Source organism: Bacillus rossius, chromosome 1 (genome assembly GCF_032445375.1).
Source record: "Bacillus rossius redtenbacheri isolate Brsri chromosome 1, Brsri_v3, whole genome shotgun sequence".
In the NCBI taxonomy this organism is placed as follows: domain Eukaryota; kingdom Metazoa; phylum Arthropoda; class Insecta; order Phasmatodea; family Bacillidae; genus Bacillus; species Bacillus rossius.
Window position 1 is genome coordinate 11,298,295 of NC_086330.1, and position 17,229 is coordinate 11,315,523.

Sequence of the window (17,229 nt, forward strand, 5' to 3'; positions counted from 1 at the left end):
AGTATTTATATATATATATATATATATATATATATACATATACATATAAAATTTATTATATAATATATAATATAATTTACTAAAAAAATCTCAATTGATTTGATGGTGTGCCTAATAAGGTAGTTGTGAGTTTCTTTTTTATAATTTAAGTTTGCATACATATGAAAATTTACTTGCAGATTTTTACTGCTATGACTTCATTGAATTATGTTAACAAAGTCTTTGCTGCTAACGATAATCTGTGTTATAGCTTTTCTTCATCAGATTGTCTGTTCTTTGCAAATTAAATTGTACTTAAGTAATGTGTATTAATCCTTGTATTTTTTTGTTTTATTTTTTTTTAAGAATTTATGTAGGTGCATGGCTAAGTAAATGTATTTAGTGGTTTATTTGTGAGTTTTAGATTGTGTTGTAATAATCCTTTAGTTTAACATGCATATGTGTAAGGAATGCTAGATCAATTACATTGATTATTTAACCTTATTTGTGACAAGCTATTTGAAGTTGTAAATAAGTACGAAATAAAATTACTAAAAGGTGATGATTTCACATTAAATTAGGCTGTTTTCTTTATGATTAAAGATGTAATTGTCATTTCTCAAGAAATGTTTATATTTCAGTATAATGCAGCTGTTATCAATACATTTTTTTTTTCATTTCTGTTTACCTTATCCACATTAATTATGTGTATTTAATTTTTTTTCTAAATACTATTTCTGGTTTTTATTAAAAAAAATGGTTGTGGGTACTTCTTGTAATTTAAATGAAACTTCACAAATAAGAGGCATATGAAATTCTTAAAATAGAAAACTCTATTATTTTTAAAACGCATAATCGTCTTTGAAATATACCTTTTTAAACTTATCTTTCCATTTCCTCAATACAATCTTATAATGAATTAATGAATTTATAATTGCTAAAATATGATACATGACCATATTATATAGACATATAAAATTTTAAAATTCTAATGCAAGCACAGGTATGCAAACGATAAAAAATTATGTAAAATGATAAGGTAGATATGCAAACTTATGCAAAAGTAACTAAAAGTACAGAAATGTATGCAAAAGTATATAAAAAAGGTACACATGAGAAAATATCAGGAAATATGAGAGAGTTTTTAAAATTATGAGAATGTTTGTAAACTTTTTCAAAAACCATGGGAAGTATTGAAAATAATACGAAATCAGGCGTTGTTACTGCCACCTTCAACCAACTGTAACGATGTTATAATTCAAAAACCCCGCGCAATCTAGCAACATCCATTACATTCGTTATTAAGTTACACGCATTAACTCTGTTATCTTCTCACTTCTTTTCCCTGTGATTCTGATATTCCTCTTACTACAGTAAAAAGTTTCACTTCAAAAATATTGATTAGAAATGTTGTATGAACGAGAAATATTTTTACACACTTGTTTCTTAAAACTTAACTCCTGTGGAGAAACGACTTAATGGAACTGAAAAGTTCTAATCGTACAAGTGCAAACGGTTATTTAATATGCAAGGCGGTAATAAATAAGTTAAACATAATGCCAACACAATAACATCTTATTGTAAAAGCAAAGATACATTTCATAAATCTAAAAGTGTAATAATCAAGCTGCATACACTCAAAATCTTGACTAATAGTGTCAAATTTGTTACTTTTTTGCTCTCGTAATTCGTTTAGTTACTGTGTGTTTTCACTTGAGTTGAGTTATGAAGAAAAGCTTTCGGACGTGTATATTTACGAATGAAATTAAGCAGTAATTCTATGCTGGCTTGACACGAAATTGCATTAAATTTAGTTAAAGCTTTCCACGAGATTACATTAAAAGTTTTTCAGACTGACACATCGTTAACTTTAACTTATTTCAAGATAATTTAAAACATCAGCAGAGCGCTAGTTAGCTTCTTAAAAAAAGGTTTTGCACTTTTTAATGAGTAAAGCATACATCTTGCTAATTAAAATTATTAACGAAAGGTTTTTCTGTTTTAATGAGTAAACCAAACAAACAATCGCACTTCTGTCTTTGCTTTTTTGAAAGCTTAAGTCATCATTAGCTATAATCTCTTATTTACGTTTCACATAGCTTAAAATGATACCCTTTGCAACTGTATACGCCCTAAATTGTTACTTCTCTAAATATCTAATTATACATTCACAACGCTTACTGAAAACTAGTTTTAGCAGAAAGATTTGTTATTATAGTTTCTGTAAGCTGTTAAATGTTTATCCAAACACATTTTATAAACACTATCCTTACTAATATTATAAATGCGAATATGAGTTTTTTTATGTTTGGGTATTTGTTACTCATTTGCGCAAAAACGACTGAACGGATTTAAATAAAAGTTGGCCTACACCAATTCATAACCTGTATTAACACATAGACCATGAATTTCCATCCCTAAGGGTGGGAAAAAAGTGATGATTTCATTTTAAACAGAAAAAAATCATAGGTCATAGACATAAAAATAGTGAGTGTCATTTCTCTATGTCTGACACACTATCATACACATAGTAAGGTCTAGCAAATTCATATTCTTCTCCTTGGTGAGACCAGTCCGCTTAGTGGAGCTCGCAGCGGCTAGCAAAATAAGGGCGCTAATAACAGTTTAGTTCTTAACTACGTAGGCTAGATGGATAGAGTTGCTTTGAATTTTAAACGCGCCATCGTTTGATGCATTTGTTTTGTCTTGAATTTTCGTTTTGTTGTGCCGTATGCTTTCCTATACCATTCATCCGATTGCGATTAAATTTTGGTGAGTTATTCGCATGCCCGCGAAGATTTCTGAGAGGGTAAAAGAATAGTTGTAGCACGAATCGTTTAAACAAATGTGTGTATTTCATATATTTTAGCGGCAGTTCGTGTGTTTTCAGTGTATGCGTGCACACGCATTACAGAATTGAAATGAATTAAATAGAAACAGTGATAATACATAAAATTTGAATTGACTAAAATACAAACAGAGACATTTCAGATCACGTGTGATGTAAACAATAGGTAGCCCGGAAATGAGTGGTCTATACGTCTGACATTGTTCATGACACGGTCTCGCGGTCCGAAGACGCTTGGTCTATATGTATGGCTTTGTACATGACCACGTATTTAATTCGTCGGACAGGTATATTGTCTTGAGTTGTTTTTCGTACAGTGAATGATTAATAAACTCCGCGAAAGGTAATGGGAAAAATAATATAAAATTTATTTAATATTTAGTTACACTTGTCACTGATCGATAATCAAACCGAGGACAGGAATACATCAATTCAGTCATTATTTTAATAAATGAAATTTTTATGATGAATTTTGATCTTTTTTCCGAATTTATAGGTTAATTGTTACGAATTTTCAAGATGGTAGACATAACGGCTTATAGAAGGCTGGCAATAAAGAATTTTAAGTCTCTTTTAAGATTTTGAACATGGTTTATTGAAAAAATTATTTTTACATAAAATTATATAGGGATCGAACCAAGGACAGGAATCAATTGAATAAATCAGTAATTTGGTTGCAAATTTATGTAATGAATTTTGGCATTCTTCCCGAATCTTTAGCTGAATAATTACACAATTCCAAGATGGCGTCCCAATTTCCAGATGGTGGACGACTCAGTAAAAATTAATTATTACTGCACTCTAGCGGGTAAAACTTAAACTAATATGATAGTAGCGCACTTTAGTTGACGTAAGCCAGATGTTGGCCTACAGCATACGAAAACAAGTGTAGGACGTGACTTCATACTAGCTGGTGATATGTATATACCTGGATATTAGTGGTGGTGTGTCAGTCAGCTGGCGGCTTCCGTGGAGGAAGGAGCTATCGACTTTTTTATTTTGATCTCATCGGGTCCGAACCTAGGACTCCATGACTTAAGTGCGTTAATAAATATGTTGTATTCAATTTTGTACAATTATATTTTCTTTATAATTTTTAAATATTTTCTTTAAAATCGGATAATAAATAAAGATTTTAAAGATGGAAGCATAACGAAAATTGCAACGTTCTAGAATCCAATATGGCGGACATAACGTAAAGTGTAACGATAACATTATAGTCATCCAAGATGGTGGGCGTAACGAAAATTGCAACAGTTAAGTCTTAATACAAGATGGTGGGTGTGACGCAAGACATTTTATAACTTTTTTTTTTAAGAATATTTTAAATTCTATTAATAAATTACTGGTTTACTCTCGCCGGTAATCGAACCGAGGACCGAAATTGATTAAGTAACTAAACATTTGAAGTATGCTTTTTTTTTAATTTTATGGAATATTTTGGTCAAAAATTAAAGAATTTTAATTTTATGGTCAAGTTCAAGGTCAAAGCTCCCCACCTGCGGCTTATCGGAGGCTGTAGACATGGATTCTCAAGCCTAAATGAGGAATTTGTGTTCTTTCTAAGGCAAAAGTCTTTTGAGGTTTTTCGAATTTTGAACTTTTCAATTTTTCAGGACAAAAAAAGGGGAATTTTCCTCCGAAACGGGAATTTTTTCCCTCGTAATTTGGGAAATATTTTAGGAATTTTGAGTCTTTTTGAGTCATTTATGAGTCATTTTTGAGGAATTTTCAGTCCAAGATGGCCGCCGTGACGTCACAAATCAAGATGTGTTTTGACTCCCGGCTCCACTACCCTAGACCCTGCGCCCGGAGCCCCATTACTATACTACTTACATATATATATGAATATATTTAGATATTTTTTTTTTCAAGCATTTAAAACAAATTTCTATCTCTAATTTTGCTATACCTGTGTATTACCACAGATAACATAAAACCATACATATAAGTACCACGAATTACAACTCCTAACCTCAAATGTGTTTCACGTTAAACTTCTTTGTAAATAGGTTTGGCTTCTAACACACCCGGGTATGTTAAAAGAAAATCGTGCCACTAAAATTTCATACGAGTTAATACTTATTATATAGTAAAATTACATCGCTAATCTCCTATGCGTTTCACACCACAAATTGATACACACGTGGTATATAACGTAGCACAGGTACGATCGTTGGAACGTAATCAGAGGTCGGAGTGGTGTTCGATAATCACGCAGCTTCTCCCTGCGGTGATCACCGCGTGTCTTGTGTCGCAGAATGTGTGTTCGTAATCAGGCCGCTGGCGTCTTCTGCGGCGGGGCCGGCCTCTAGCTTAGACGCGACCACCGTGCGAGCTCCAGGCCGAGCTCGAGGGAGCACCCACGTTTAGAGCTCCCACGGCCGTGTTCAGAGCACTCCCGGCCGTGTTCAGAGCACCCCCTTCTGTGTTTAGAGCTCCCACAGCCGTGTTTAGAGCACTCCCAGCGGTGTTGGAGCACCCTCGACCGTGTTTAGAACACCCACTGCCGTGTTTAGAGCACTCCCGGTCGTGTTCAGAGCGACCCCTTCTGTGTTTAGTTAGAGCACCCCTTTCTGTGTTTAAGGCACTCCCGGCCGTGTTTAGAGCACTCCCTGCCGTGTTCAGAGCACCCCCTTCTGTGTTTAAGGCACTCGCGTCCGTGTTTAGAGCAACCCCTTCTGTGTTTAAGGCACTCGCGTCCGTGTTTAGAGCACCCCCTTCTGTGTTTAAGGCACTCGCGTCCGTGTTTAGAGCACCCCCTTCTGTGTTTAAGGCACTCGCGTCCGTGTTTAGAGCACCCCCTTCTGTGTTTAAGGCACTCGCGTCCGTGTTTAGAGCACCCCCTTCTGTGTTTAAGGCACTCGCGTCCGTGTTTAGAGCACCCCCTTCTGTGTTTAAGGCACTCGCGTCCGTGTTTAGAGCACCCCCTTCTGTGTTTAAGGCACTCGCGTCCGTGTTTAGAGCAACCCCTTCTGTGTTTAAGGCACTCGCGTCCGTGTTTAGAGCACCCCCTTCTGTGTTTAAGGCACTCGCGTCCGTGTTTAGAGCAACCCCTTCTGTGTTTAAGGCACTCGCGTCCGTGTTTAGAGCACCCCCTTCTGTGTTTAAGGCACTCGCGTCCGTGTTTAGAGCACCCCCTTCTGTGTTTAAGGCACTCCCGGCCGTGTTTAGAGCACCCCCTTCTGTGTTTAAGGCACTCGCGTCCGTGTTTAGAGCACCCCCTTCTGTGTTTAAGGCACTCGCGTCCGTGTTTAGAGCACCCCCTTCTGTGTTTAAGGCACTCGCGTCCGTGTTTAGAGCAACCCCTTCTGTGTTTAAGGCACTCGCGTCCGTGTTTAGAGCACCCCCTTCTGTGTTTAAGGCACTCGCGTCCGTGTTTAGAGCAACCCCTTCTGTGTTTAAGGCACTCCCTGCCGTGTTCAGAGCACCCCCTTCTGTGTTTAAGGCACTCGCGTCCGTGTTTAGAGCAACCCCTTCTGTGTTTAAGGCACTCGCGTCCGTGTTTAGAGCACCCCCTTCTGTGTTTAAGGCACTCGCGTCCGTGTTTAGAGCAACCCCTTCTGTGTTTAAGGCACTCGCGTCCGTGTTTAGAGCACCCCCTTCTGTGTTTAAGGCACTCCCTGCCGTGTTCAGAGCACCCCCTTCTGTGTTTAAGGCACTCGCGTCCGTGTTTAGAGCACCCCCTTCTGTGTTTAAGGCACTCGCGTCCGTGTTTAGAGCACCCCCTTCTGTGTTTAAGGCACTCGCGTCCGTGTTTAGAGCACCCCCTTCTGTGTTTAAGGCACTCGCGTCCGTGTTTAGAGCAACCCCTTCTGTGTTTAAGGCACTCGCGTCCGTGTTTAGAGCACCCCCTTCTGTGTTTAAGGCACTCGCGTCCGTGTTTAGAGCACCCCCTTCTGTGTTTAAGGCACTCGCGTCCGTGTTTAGAGCACCCCCTTCTGTGTTTAAGGCACTCGCGTCCGTGTTTAGAGCACCCCCTTCTGTGTTTAAGGCACTCCCTGCCGTGTTCAGAGCACCCCCTTCTGTGTTTAAGGCACTCGCGTCCGTGTTTAGAGCACCCCCTTCTGTGTTTAAGGCACTCGCGTCCGTGTTTAGAGCACCCCCTTCTGTGTTTAAGGCACTCCCTGCCGTGTTCAGAGCACCCCCTTCTGTGTTTAAGGCACTCGCGTCCGTGTTTAGAGCACCCCCTTCTGTGTTTAAGGCACTCGCGTCCGTGTTTAGAGCACCCCCTTCTGTGTTTAAGGCACTCGCGTCCGTGTTTAGAGCACCCCCTTCTGTGTTTAAGGCACTCCCTGCCGTGTTTAGAGCACCCCCTTCTGTGTTTAAGGCACTCGCGTCCGTGTTTAGAGCAACCCCTTCTGTGTTTAAGGCACTCGCGTCCGTGTTTAGAGCACCCCCTTCTGTGTTTAAGGCACTCGCGTCCGTGTTTAGAGCACCCCCTTCTGTGTTTAAGGCACTCGCGTCCGTGTTTAGAGCACCCCCTTCTGTGTTTAAGGCACTCGCGTCCGTGTTTAGAGCACCCCCTTCTGTGTTTAAGGCACTCCCTGCCGTGTTCAGAGCACCCCCTTCTGTGTTTAAGGCACTCGCGTCCGTGTTTAGAGCACCCCCTTCTGTGTTTAAGGCACTCGCGTCCGTGTTTAGAGCACCCCCTTCTGTGTTTAAGGCACTCGCGTCCGTGTTTAGAGCACCCCCTTCTGTGTTTAAGGCACTCGCGTCCGTGTTTAGAGCAACCCCTTCTGTGTTTAAGGCACTCGCGTCCGTGATAAGAGCACCCCCTTCTGTGTTTAAGGCACTCGCGTCCGTGTTTAGAGCACCCCCTTCTGTGTTTAAGGCACTCGCGTCCGTGTTTAGAGCAACCCCTTCTGTGTTTAAGGCACTCGCGTCCGTGTTTAGAGCACCCCCTTCTGTGTTTAAGGCACTCGCGTCCGTGTTTAGAGCAACCCCTTCTGTGTTTAAGGCACTCCCTGCCGTGTTCAGAGCACCCCCTTCTGTGTTTAAGGCACTCGCGTCCGTGTTTAGAGCACCCCCTTCTGTGTTTAAGGCACTCGCGTCCGTGTTTAGAGCACCCCCTTCTGTGTTTAAGGCACTCCCGGCCGTGTTTAGAGCACCCCCTTCTGTGTTTAAGGCACTCGCGTCCGTGTTTAGAGCACCCCCTTCTGTGTTTAAGGCACTCGCGTCCGTGTTTAGAGCACCCCCTTCTGTGTTTAAGGCACTCCCGGCCGTGTTTAGAGCACCCCCTTCTGTGTTTAAGGCACTCGCGTCCGTGTTTAGAGCACCCCCTTCTGTGTTTAAGGCACTCCCGGCCGTGTTTAGAGCACCCCCTTCTGTGTTTAAGGCACTCGCGTCCGTGTTTAGAGCACCCCCTTCTGTGTTTAAGGCACTCCCGGCCGTGTTTAGAGCACCCCCTTCTGTGTTTAAGGCACTCGCGTCCGTGTTTAGAGCACCCCCTTCTGTGTTTAAGGCACTCGCGTCCGTGTTTAGAGCACCCCCTTCTGTGTTTAAGGCACTCGCGTCCGTGTTTAGAGCACCCCCTTCTGTGTTTAAGGCACTCGCGTCCGTGTTTAGAGCACCCCCTTCTGTGTTTAAGGCACTCCCGGCCGTGTTTAGAGCACCCCCTTCTGTGTTTAAGGCACTCGCGTCCGTGTTTAGAGCACCCCCTTCTGTGTTTAAGGCACTCGCGTCCGTGTTTAGAGCACCCCCTTCTGTGTTTAAGGCACTCGCGTCCGTGTTTAGAGCACCCCCTTCTGTGTTTAAGGCACTCGCGTCCGTGTTTAGAGCACCCCCTTCTGTGTTTAAGGCACTCCCGGCCGTGTTTAGAGCACCCCCTTCTGTGTTTAAGGCACTCGCGTCCGTGTTTAGAGCACCCCCTTCTGTGTTTAAGGCACTCCCGGCCGTGTTTAGAGCACCCCCTTCTGTGTTTAAGGCACTCGCGTCCGTGTTTAGAGCACCCCCTTCTGTGTTTAAGGCACTCCCGGCCGTGTTTAGAGCACCCCCTTCTGTGTTTAAGGCACTCGCGTCCGTGTTTAGAGCACCCCCTTCTGTGTTTAAGGCACTCCCGGCCGTGTTTAGAGCACCCCCTTCTGTGTTTAAGGCACTCGCGTCCGTGTTTAGAGCACCCCCTTCTGTGTTTAAGGCACTCCCGGCCGTGTTTAGAGCACCCCCTTCTGTGTTTAAGGCACTCGCGTCCGTGTTTAGAGCACCCCCTTCTGTGTTTAAGGCACTCGCGTCCGTGTTTAGAGCACCCCCTTCTGTGTTTAAGGCACTCGCGTCCGTGTTTAGAGCACCCCCTTCTGTGTTTAAGGCACTCGCGTCCGTGTTTAGAGCACCCCCTTCTGTGTTTAAGGCACTCCCGGCCGTGTTTAGAGCACCCCCTTCTGTGTTTAAGGCACTCGCGTCCGTGTTTAGAGCACCCCCTTCTGTGTTTAAGGCACTCGCGTCCGTGTTTAGAGCACCCCCTTCTGTGTTTAAGGCACTCGCGTCCGTGTTTAGAGCACCCCCTTCTGTGTTTAAGGCACTCGCGTCCGTGTTTAGAGCACCCCCTTCTGTGTTTAAGGCACTCCCGGCCGTGTTTAGAGCACCCCCTTCTGTGTTTAAGGCACTCGCGTCCGTGTTTAGAGCACCCCCTTCTGTGTTTAAGGCACTCGCGTCCGTGTTTAGAGCACCCCCTTCTGTGTTTAAGGCACTCCCGGCCGTGTTTAGAGCACCCCCTTCTGTGTTTAAGGCACTCGCGTCCGTGTTTAGAGCACCCCCTTCTGTGTTTAAGGCACTCGCGTCCGTGTTTAGAGCACCCCCTTCTGTGTTTAAGGCACTCCCGGCCGTGTTTAGAGCACCCCCTTCTGTGTTTAAGGCACTCGCGTCCGTGTTTAGAGCACCCCCTTCTGTGTTTAAGGCACTCCCGGCCGTGTTTAGAGCACCCCCTTCTGTGTTTAAGGCACTCGCGTCCGTGTTTAGAGCACCCCCTTCTGTGTTTAAGGCACTCCCGGCCGTGTTTAGAGCACCCCCTTCTGTGTTTAAGGCACTCGCGTCCGTGTTTAGAGCACCCCCTTCTGTGTTTAAGGCACTCGCGTCCGTGTTTAGAGCACCCCCTTCTGTGTTTAAGGCACTCGCGTCCGTGTTTAGAGCACCCCCTTCTGTGTTTAAGGCACTCGCGTCCGTGTTTAGAGCACCCCCTTCTGTGTTTAAGGCACTCCCGGCCGTGTTTAGAGCACCCCCTTCTGTGTTTAAGGCACTCGCGTCCGTGTTTAGAGCACCCCCTTCTGTGTTTAAGGCACTCGCGTCCGTGTTTAGAGCACCCCCTTCTGTGTTTAAGGCACTCGCGTCCGTGTTTAGAGCACCCCCTTCTGTGTTTAAGGCTCTCGCGTCCGTGTTTAGAGCACCCCCTTCTGTGTTTAAGGCACTCCCGGCCGTGTTTAGAGCACCCCCTTCTGTGTTTAAGGCACTCGCGTCCGTGTTTAGAGCACCCCCTTCTGTGTTTAAGGCACTCCCGGCCGTGTTTAGAGCACCCCCTTCTGTGTTTAAGGCACTCGCGTCCGTGTTTAGAGCACCCCCTTCTGTGTTTAAGGCACTCCCGGCCGTGTTTAGAGCACCCCCTTCTGTGTTTAAGGCACTCGCGTCCGTGTTTAGAGCACCCCCTTCTGTGTTTAAGGCACTCCCGGCCGTGTTTAGAGCACCCCCTTCTGTGTTTAAGGCACTCGCGTCCGTGTTTAGAGCACCCCCTTCTGTGTTTAAGGCACTCCCGGCCGTGTTTAGAGCACCCCCTTCTGTGTTTAAGGCACTCGCGTCCGTGTTTAGAGCACCCCCTTCTGTGTTTAAGGCACTCGCGTCCGTGTTTAGAGCACCCCCTTCTGTGTTTAAGGCACTCGCGTCCGTGTTTAGAGCACCCCCTTCTGTGTTTAAGGCACTCGCGTCCGTGTTTAGAGCACCCCCTTCTGTGTTTAAGGCACTCCCGGCCGTGTTTAGAGCACCCCCTTCTGTGTTTAAGGCACTCGCGTCCGTGTTTAGAGCACCCCCTTCTGTGTTTAAGGCACTCGCGTCCGTGTTTAGAGCACCCCCTTCTGTGTTTAAGGCACTCGCGTCCGTGTTTAGAGCACCCCCTTCTGTGTTTAAGGCACTCCCGGCCGTGTTTAGAGCACCCCCTTCTGTGTTTAAGGCACTCGCGTCCGTGTTTAGAGCACCCCCTTCTGTGTTTAAGGCACTCGCGTCCGTGTTTAGAGCACCCCCTTCTGTGTTTAAGGCACTCGCGTCCGTGTTTAGAGCACCCCCTTCTGTGTTTAAGGCACTCCCGGCCGTGTTTAGAGCACCCCCTTCTGTGTTTAAGGCACTCGCGTCCGTGTTTAGAGCACCCCCTTCTGTGTTTAAGGCACTCGCGTCCGTGTTTAGAGCACCCCCTTCTGTGTTTAAGGCACTCGCGTCCGTGTTTAGAGCACCCCCTTCTGTGTTTAAGGCACTCGCGTCCGTGTTTAGAGCACCCCCTTCTGTGTTTAAGGCACTCCCGGCCGTGTTTAGAGCACCCCCTTCTGTGTTTAAGGCACTCGCGTCCGTGTTTAGAGCACCCCCTTCTGTGTTTAAGGCACTCGCGTCCGTGTTTAGAGCACCCCCTTCTGTGTTTAAGGCACTCCCGGCCGTGTTTAGAGCACCCCCTTCTGTGTTTAAGGCACTCGCGTCCGTGTTTAGAGCACCCCCTTCTGTGTTTAAGGCACTCGCGTCCGTGTTTAGAGCACCCCCTTCTGTGTTTAAGGCACTCCCGGCCGTGTTTAGAGCACCCCCTTCTGTGTTTAAGGCACTCGCGTCCGTGTTTAGAGCACCCCCTTCTGTGTTTAAGGCACTCCCGGCCGTGTTTAGAGCACCCCCTTCTGTGTTTAAGGCACTCGCGTCCGTGTTTAGAGCACCCCCTTCTGTGTTTAAGGCACTCCCGGCCGTGTTTAGAGCACCCCCTTCTGTGTTTAAGGCACTCGCGTCCGTGTTTAGAGCACCCCCTTCTGTGTTTAAGGCACTCGCGTCCGTGTTTAGAGCACCCCCTTCTGTGTTTAAGGCACTCGCGTCCGTGTTTAGAGCACCCCCTTCTGTGTTTAAGGCACTCGCGTCCGTGTTTAGAGCACCCCCTTCTGTGTTTAAGGCACTCCCGGCCGTGTTTAGAGCACCCCCTTCTGTGTTTAAGGCACTCGCGTCCGTGTTTAGAGCACCCCCTTCTGTGTTTAAGGCACTCGCGTCCGTGTTTAGAGCACCCCCTTCTGTGTTTAAGGCACTCGCGTCCGTGTTTAGAGCACCCCCTTCTGTGTTTAAGGCACTCGCGTCCGTGTTTAGAGCACCCCCTTCTGTGTTTAAGGCACTCCCGGCCGTGTTTAGAGCACCCCCTTCTGTGTTTAAGGCACTCGCGTCCGTGTTTAGAGCACCCCCTTCTGTGTTTAAGGCACTCCCGGCCGTGTTTAGAGCACCCCCTTCTGTGTTTAAGGCACTCGCGTCCGTGTTTAGAGCACCCCCTTCTGTGTTTAAGGCACTCCCGGCCGTGTTTAGAGCACCCCCTTCTGTGTTTAAGGCACTCGCGTCCGTGTTTAGAGCACCCCCTTCTGTGTTTAAGGCACTCCCGGCCGTGTTTAGAGCACCCCCTTCTGTGTTTAAGGCACTCGCGTCCGTGTTTAGAGCACCCCCTTCTGTGTTTAAGGCACTCCCGGCCGTGTTTAGAGCACCCCCTTCTGTGTTTAAGGCACTCGCGTCCGTGTTTAGAGCACCCCCTTCTGTGTTTAAGGCACTCGCGTCCGTGTTTAGAGCACCCCCTTCTGTGTTTAAGGCACTCGCGTCCGTGTTTAGAGCACCCCCTTCTGTGTTTAAGGCACTCGCGTCCGTGTTTAGAGCACCCCCTTCTGTGTTTAAGGCACTCCCGGCCGTGTTTAGAGCACCCCCTTCTGTGTTTAAGGCACTCGCGTCCGTGTTTAGAGCACCCCCTTCTGTGTTTAAGGCACTCGCGTCCGTGTTTAGAGCACCCCCTTCTGTGTTTAAGGCACTCGCGTCCGTGTTTAGAGCACCCCCTTCTGTGTTTAAGGCACTCGCGTCCGTGTTTAGAGCACCCCCTTCTGTGTTTAAGGCACTCCCGGCCGTGTTTAGAGCACCCCCTTCTGTGTTTAAGGCACTCGCGTCCGTGTTTAGAGCACCCCCTTCTGTGTTTAAGGCACTCGCGTCCGTGTTTAGAGCACCCCCTTCTGTGTTTAAGGCACTCCCGGCCGTGTTTAGAGCACCCCCTTCTGTGTTTAAGGCACTCGCGTCCGTGTTTAGAGCACCCCCTTCTGTGTTTAAGGCACTCGCGTCCGTGTTTAGAGCACCCCCTTCTGTGTTTAAGGCACTCGCGTCCGTGTTTAGAGCACCCCCTTCTGTGTTTAAGGCACTCGCGTCCGTGTTTAGAGCACCCCCGTCTGTGTTTAAGGCACTCCCGGCCGTGTTTAGAGCACCCCCTTCTGTGTTTAAGGCACTCCCGGCCGTGTTTAGAGCACCCCCTTCTGTGTTTAAGGCACTCGCGTCCGTGTTTAGAGCACCCCCTTCTGTGTTTAAGGCACTCGCGTCCGTGTTTAGAGCACCCCCTTCTGTGTTTAAGGCACTCCCGGCCGTGTTTAGAGCACCCCCTTCTGTGTTTAAGGCACTCGCGTCCGTGTTTAGAGCACCCCCTTCTGTGTTTAAGGCACTCGCGTCCGTGTTTAGAGCACCCCCTTCTGTGTTTAAGGCACTCGCGTCCGTGTTTAGAGCACCCCCTTCTGTGTTTAAGGCACTCCCGGCCGTGTTTAGAGCACCCACTCCCGTGTTTAGAGCCACCACGGCTTTGTTCGCCGCGAGCAGGGGTCGGCAGGGGACCGGCGGGAAGAGAGAGCCTCCCAAATGAGCGCCATCCTCATTACGGCATCGACGGAAGGTCCCGCCCTCACCCAGGGGGAAGGAGGGGCTCAGCGCATTGTTCGTCGCTCGAGAAACAAGATCGGCGATCCATACAACCTTCCCGGGCGCCTCTTCTTCCCCGACGAGAAGACTGTCTCACACGGGTCGTTCCACGGCGCTCATAATGCCCGAGCATCGCACGGCTGTGTCCAGCCCGCACCGTCGCTTTGCACCTGCGTGTCTGCGCATCCCTTTACCGGGACTACAAACACCGAGCCCTGACTTCTACCGACACACTTCCACTGCAGGTACATCAGGATCGAATTTTTTTATACTGTGCACCAATACATATTTATTACTTGTCCAACAATTTTTTTAACACTCATGATTATAAATGATGAATTAGAGAGCTTCTCAGAGTCAAAATGAATATAGTGGTAAAATACAATTTTTTGGTTACAATACTTAACATGGCTGCTTTAAACATTAAAATATATTAATTAGAATAACACACAGAAAAAATCAAAAGCACACAGTGATATTGAACTAAATCATATAAAATAAATTAAAGAAAATAATGCAGGTTTACACTGTAAAATAAACACATATCACATATATGCGACTTATAGTATAAAGTACTTCCCAAAGCTAACTCACGTCTCTGAAGTTTCAGGCCGGTCCCATATGGTCCCAAACACTCGCTGATAGCACCAACTCATTTACCGAATCACGAGGTAAACACTTGTCTGCCCAGATGGGGCCTAACCTGCATATTAAAGAAAATCAGATGAAATAACCTATGTAAATACTGGAAACCTTAGAAGATGGCAGAAAATTATCAAGGCAAAACGTGTAAATTTTATTAAATTTAATGTAGTTGTAAATATCAAACAAATATAGAAAAAATACTATCTTTCCATAAACAATACAAAAATAATCAATATGTTCTCATGACTTTTTTCAGGTACATTAAAGTTATTATACATTTTGTTTTTAATCACACGAAATTATGTCAAAAATATTCTGAACTGTTAAATACAGTTCTCAAGTTACCTTAAAACAAATTTTTTTGAGTGATAAGTTTTTAAACCTATGAAAATTAGCACAATATACCATTGAAAATAATTTCAAGGCTTTGGAGAGTTGGTTACTTTTACTACTCTGAAACAGCACAGACGGTTCAGAAAGTGCAAACAAGTACAGAGTATTATGAGCACCCCAAAAAAAACTAACCTTTACCTTACTTTACCAGGTACATCACAAACAAAAGACAAGGAAAAAGGTGTCAGAAAACATTAGTGAAATTTACAAGTAATCTTGTACAACAGGAAACATATCAAACTTAGAAAAATTACTGGCCATTAAGGAAAATAACGAAAACAAAAATTATTTTTAGATCTCCAATAACCTCCATACTATCTGCCCCTTCTATCTCTCTCTCTCTTTCTCTCTCTCTTTCTTTCTCTCTCTCTCTCTCTCTGACGTCATTGATTCATGGTGGTGACGTCTTGATGGTCCTTGCTGCTCCATACTGAACTGCCTGAAACCCCGAGTGTTTATAACCTACATTCCTCCCTCTCTGCCTCATATTGCCTCTCAAACTCTCTAGGATGAAATATAAAGTTTGGAATGGTTACAGAAAGTTCTAGAAGGTTCTTTACTGTAGTACAAATAATCGATACACAAGCGAGTTTTCCAGTTGTATTCTTCAACTTGCTAAGTTCTTGGTTGGTACCCCTGAGTTTGACGCTGTTTTGGAAGGGACCCTCGTGATTTTGCTTGAAGGGTAAGTACTGTCTTAAACAGTACACAGCAGTAGCCTATCTATAAGTGTCATGTCACAAGTCGATGATTGGACAAGGTAAACAGGAAAGGTTATGTTTCTCTCGTCCCCTTAAATGTTTTTAATGTAGAAAATTAAGACAAGATCTCTCCTGACCAATAAATACTGTCACAATTTTAAGCTGTACAACATTTTAAATGTCAATAGCAATGAAAAAATTGAAGATGGAACGCTAAGCATCTGGTTATGATTATTTGAATTATTTCCTACACGCACAGTGAATATTTTCACTGTCACATAATTATTATATTGAAAGAAATTAGGGTAGTTACACGTTACAAAAATTAAGGTGTTATCCCTTTCTATTTTACTGAAATAATTTTGCGACAGCTACATATTTAGCGGAGGTTTTATAACTTCATTCAATGAAACACTGTCTAGTCGCTCAGTGTTACATCTATAATACTTTCTCTATTATCGATGCTAAAATTAAAACCTTTGGAGGTAAAATATCTAAACATTAGATAAAATTGTGAAAAAAATTATGTATGGCTACTAACATTATTTAAAACTAAAAAATATAGTTTTTTAGAATTGGCCGTTGGTTTGTGTGTCACGCAAAATCACTTGAAATATTAAAAAAAACTCTTATTATTTCAAAAGACATGTCTATATATAATTACAGCATTATATCCCTAAGGAAGTAAAATGATTTTTTAGATTGTTAATTATATCCGAAGCTTATCAAGCGTAAGAAATAATATTGGTTACCAATAATAAACACAACAAAACCACCAACAACAATTTTCCATTTTGTGAACTGTAACCCCTAGAGCGTTTTAAAAATGGGTATACCTATATTCTTTTAAAATGATTAGTTGTATCTACGAATCTAATCAAGCATTAGAAATTATATAAGGAACAAATAATAATATACGAAAACTATCAGAAAAATATGTTAACATTCTGAAAAATGTAACCCTTAAAGGTTGAAAAAGTGTTAAATATGGTTTTAAGATAAATGCACACAAAAACATTAAATATGCAACTTTACCAGCTAATTATGCAAAAAGTATAGAGATATATATACTATATCTATAGATATATAGATATATCTTTATATATATAGATAAAACTATATATACTTATCTATACTATATCTATAGATAGGATAGATATATCTATACTTTTTGCATAATTAGCTGGCAAAGTCGCATATTTAATGTTTTTGTGTGAATTTATCTTAAAACCATATTTAACACTTTTTCAAGCTTTAATGGTTACATTTTTCAGAATGTTAACATATTTTTCTGACAATTTTCGTATATTATTATGTGACCGTGTCTGGTCACAAGACGTTAAATTAAATTTCCACCACCAAAACATTTAAGGACATGAAGAAGCTTACCTTCTATGTTGACATGTGGGAATAAACTGACCTATTGTGACGTCACGACTCATAGATAAGCTACGGCTGTGTGCGGCAGAAGACAGTGCACTTTCAACAAAATACCATAGACAAAGTGGAGACTTCATTCCTACACAACATCGAATTCAGTGTTACCAACTCCGAATTTAGCAAGAAGAAGAATAAATCCCGGAAATTGGTTGTTTATCGATTATGTGAACTGGTATGAAGATCTTTCTAGAACATTCGAAAATTATCTCTATTAATCCCGAGAAATAAGAGGGGCAATAGGAGGGAAGGAGGGGGGGTGAGAGATGGGTATATAAGCCCGGGATTTTGATCAGTTAG

General features: G+C 44.0%; 1 protein-coding gene across 1 annotated transcript in view; it reads left to right on the top strand.

The window, feature by feature from the left end:
* Window positions 1–17,229, top strand: part of LOC134528629 (cell adhesion molecule DSCAM) — a 400,574-nt gene that overhangs the window by 320,039 nt on the left and 63,306 nt on the right. The window lies entirely within an intron of this gene.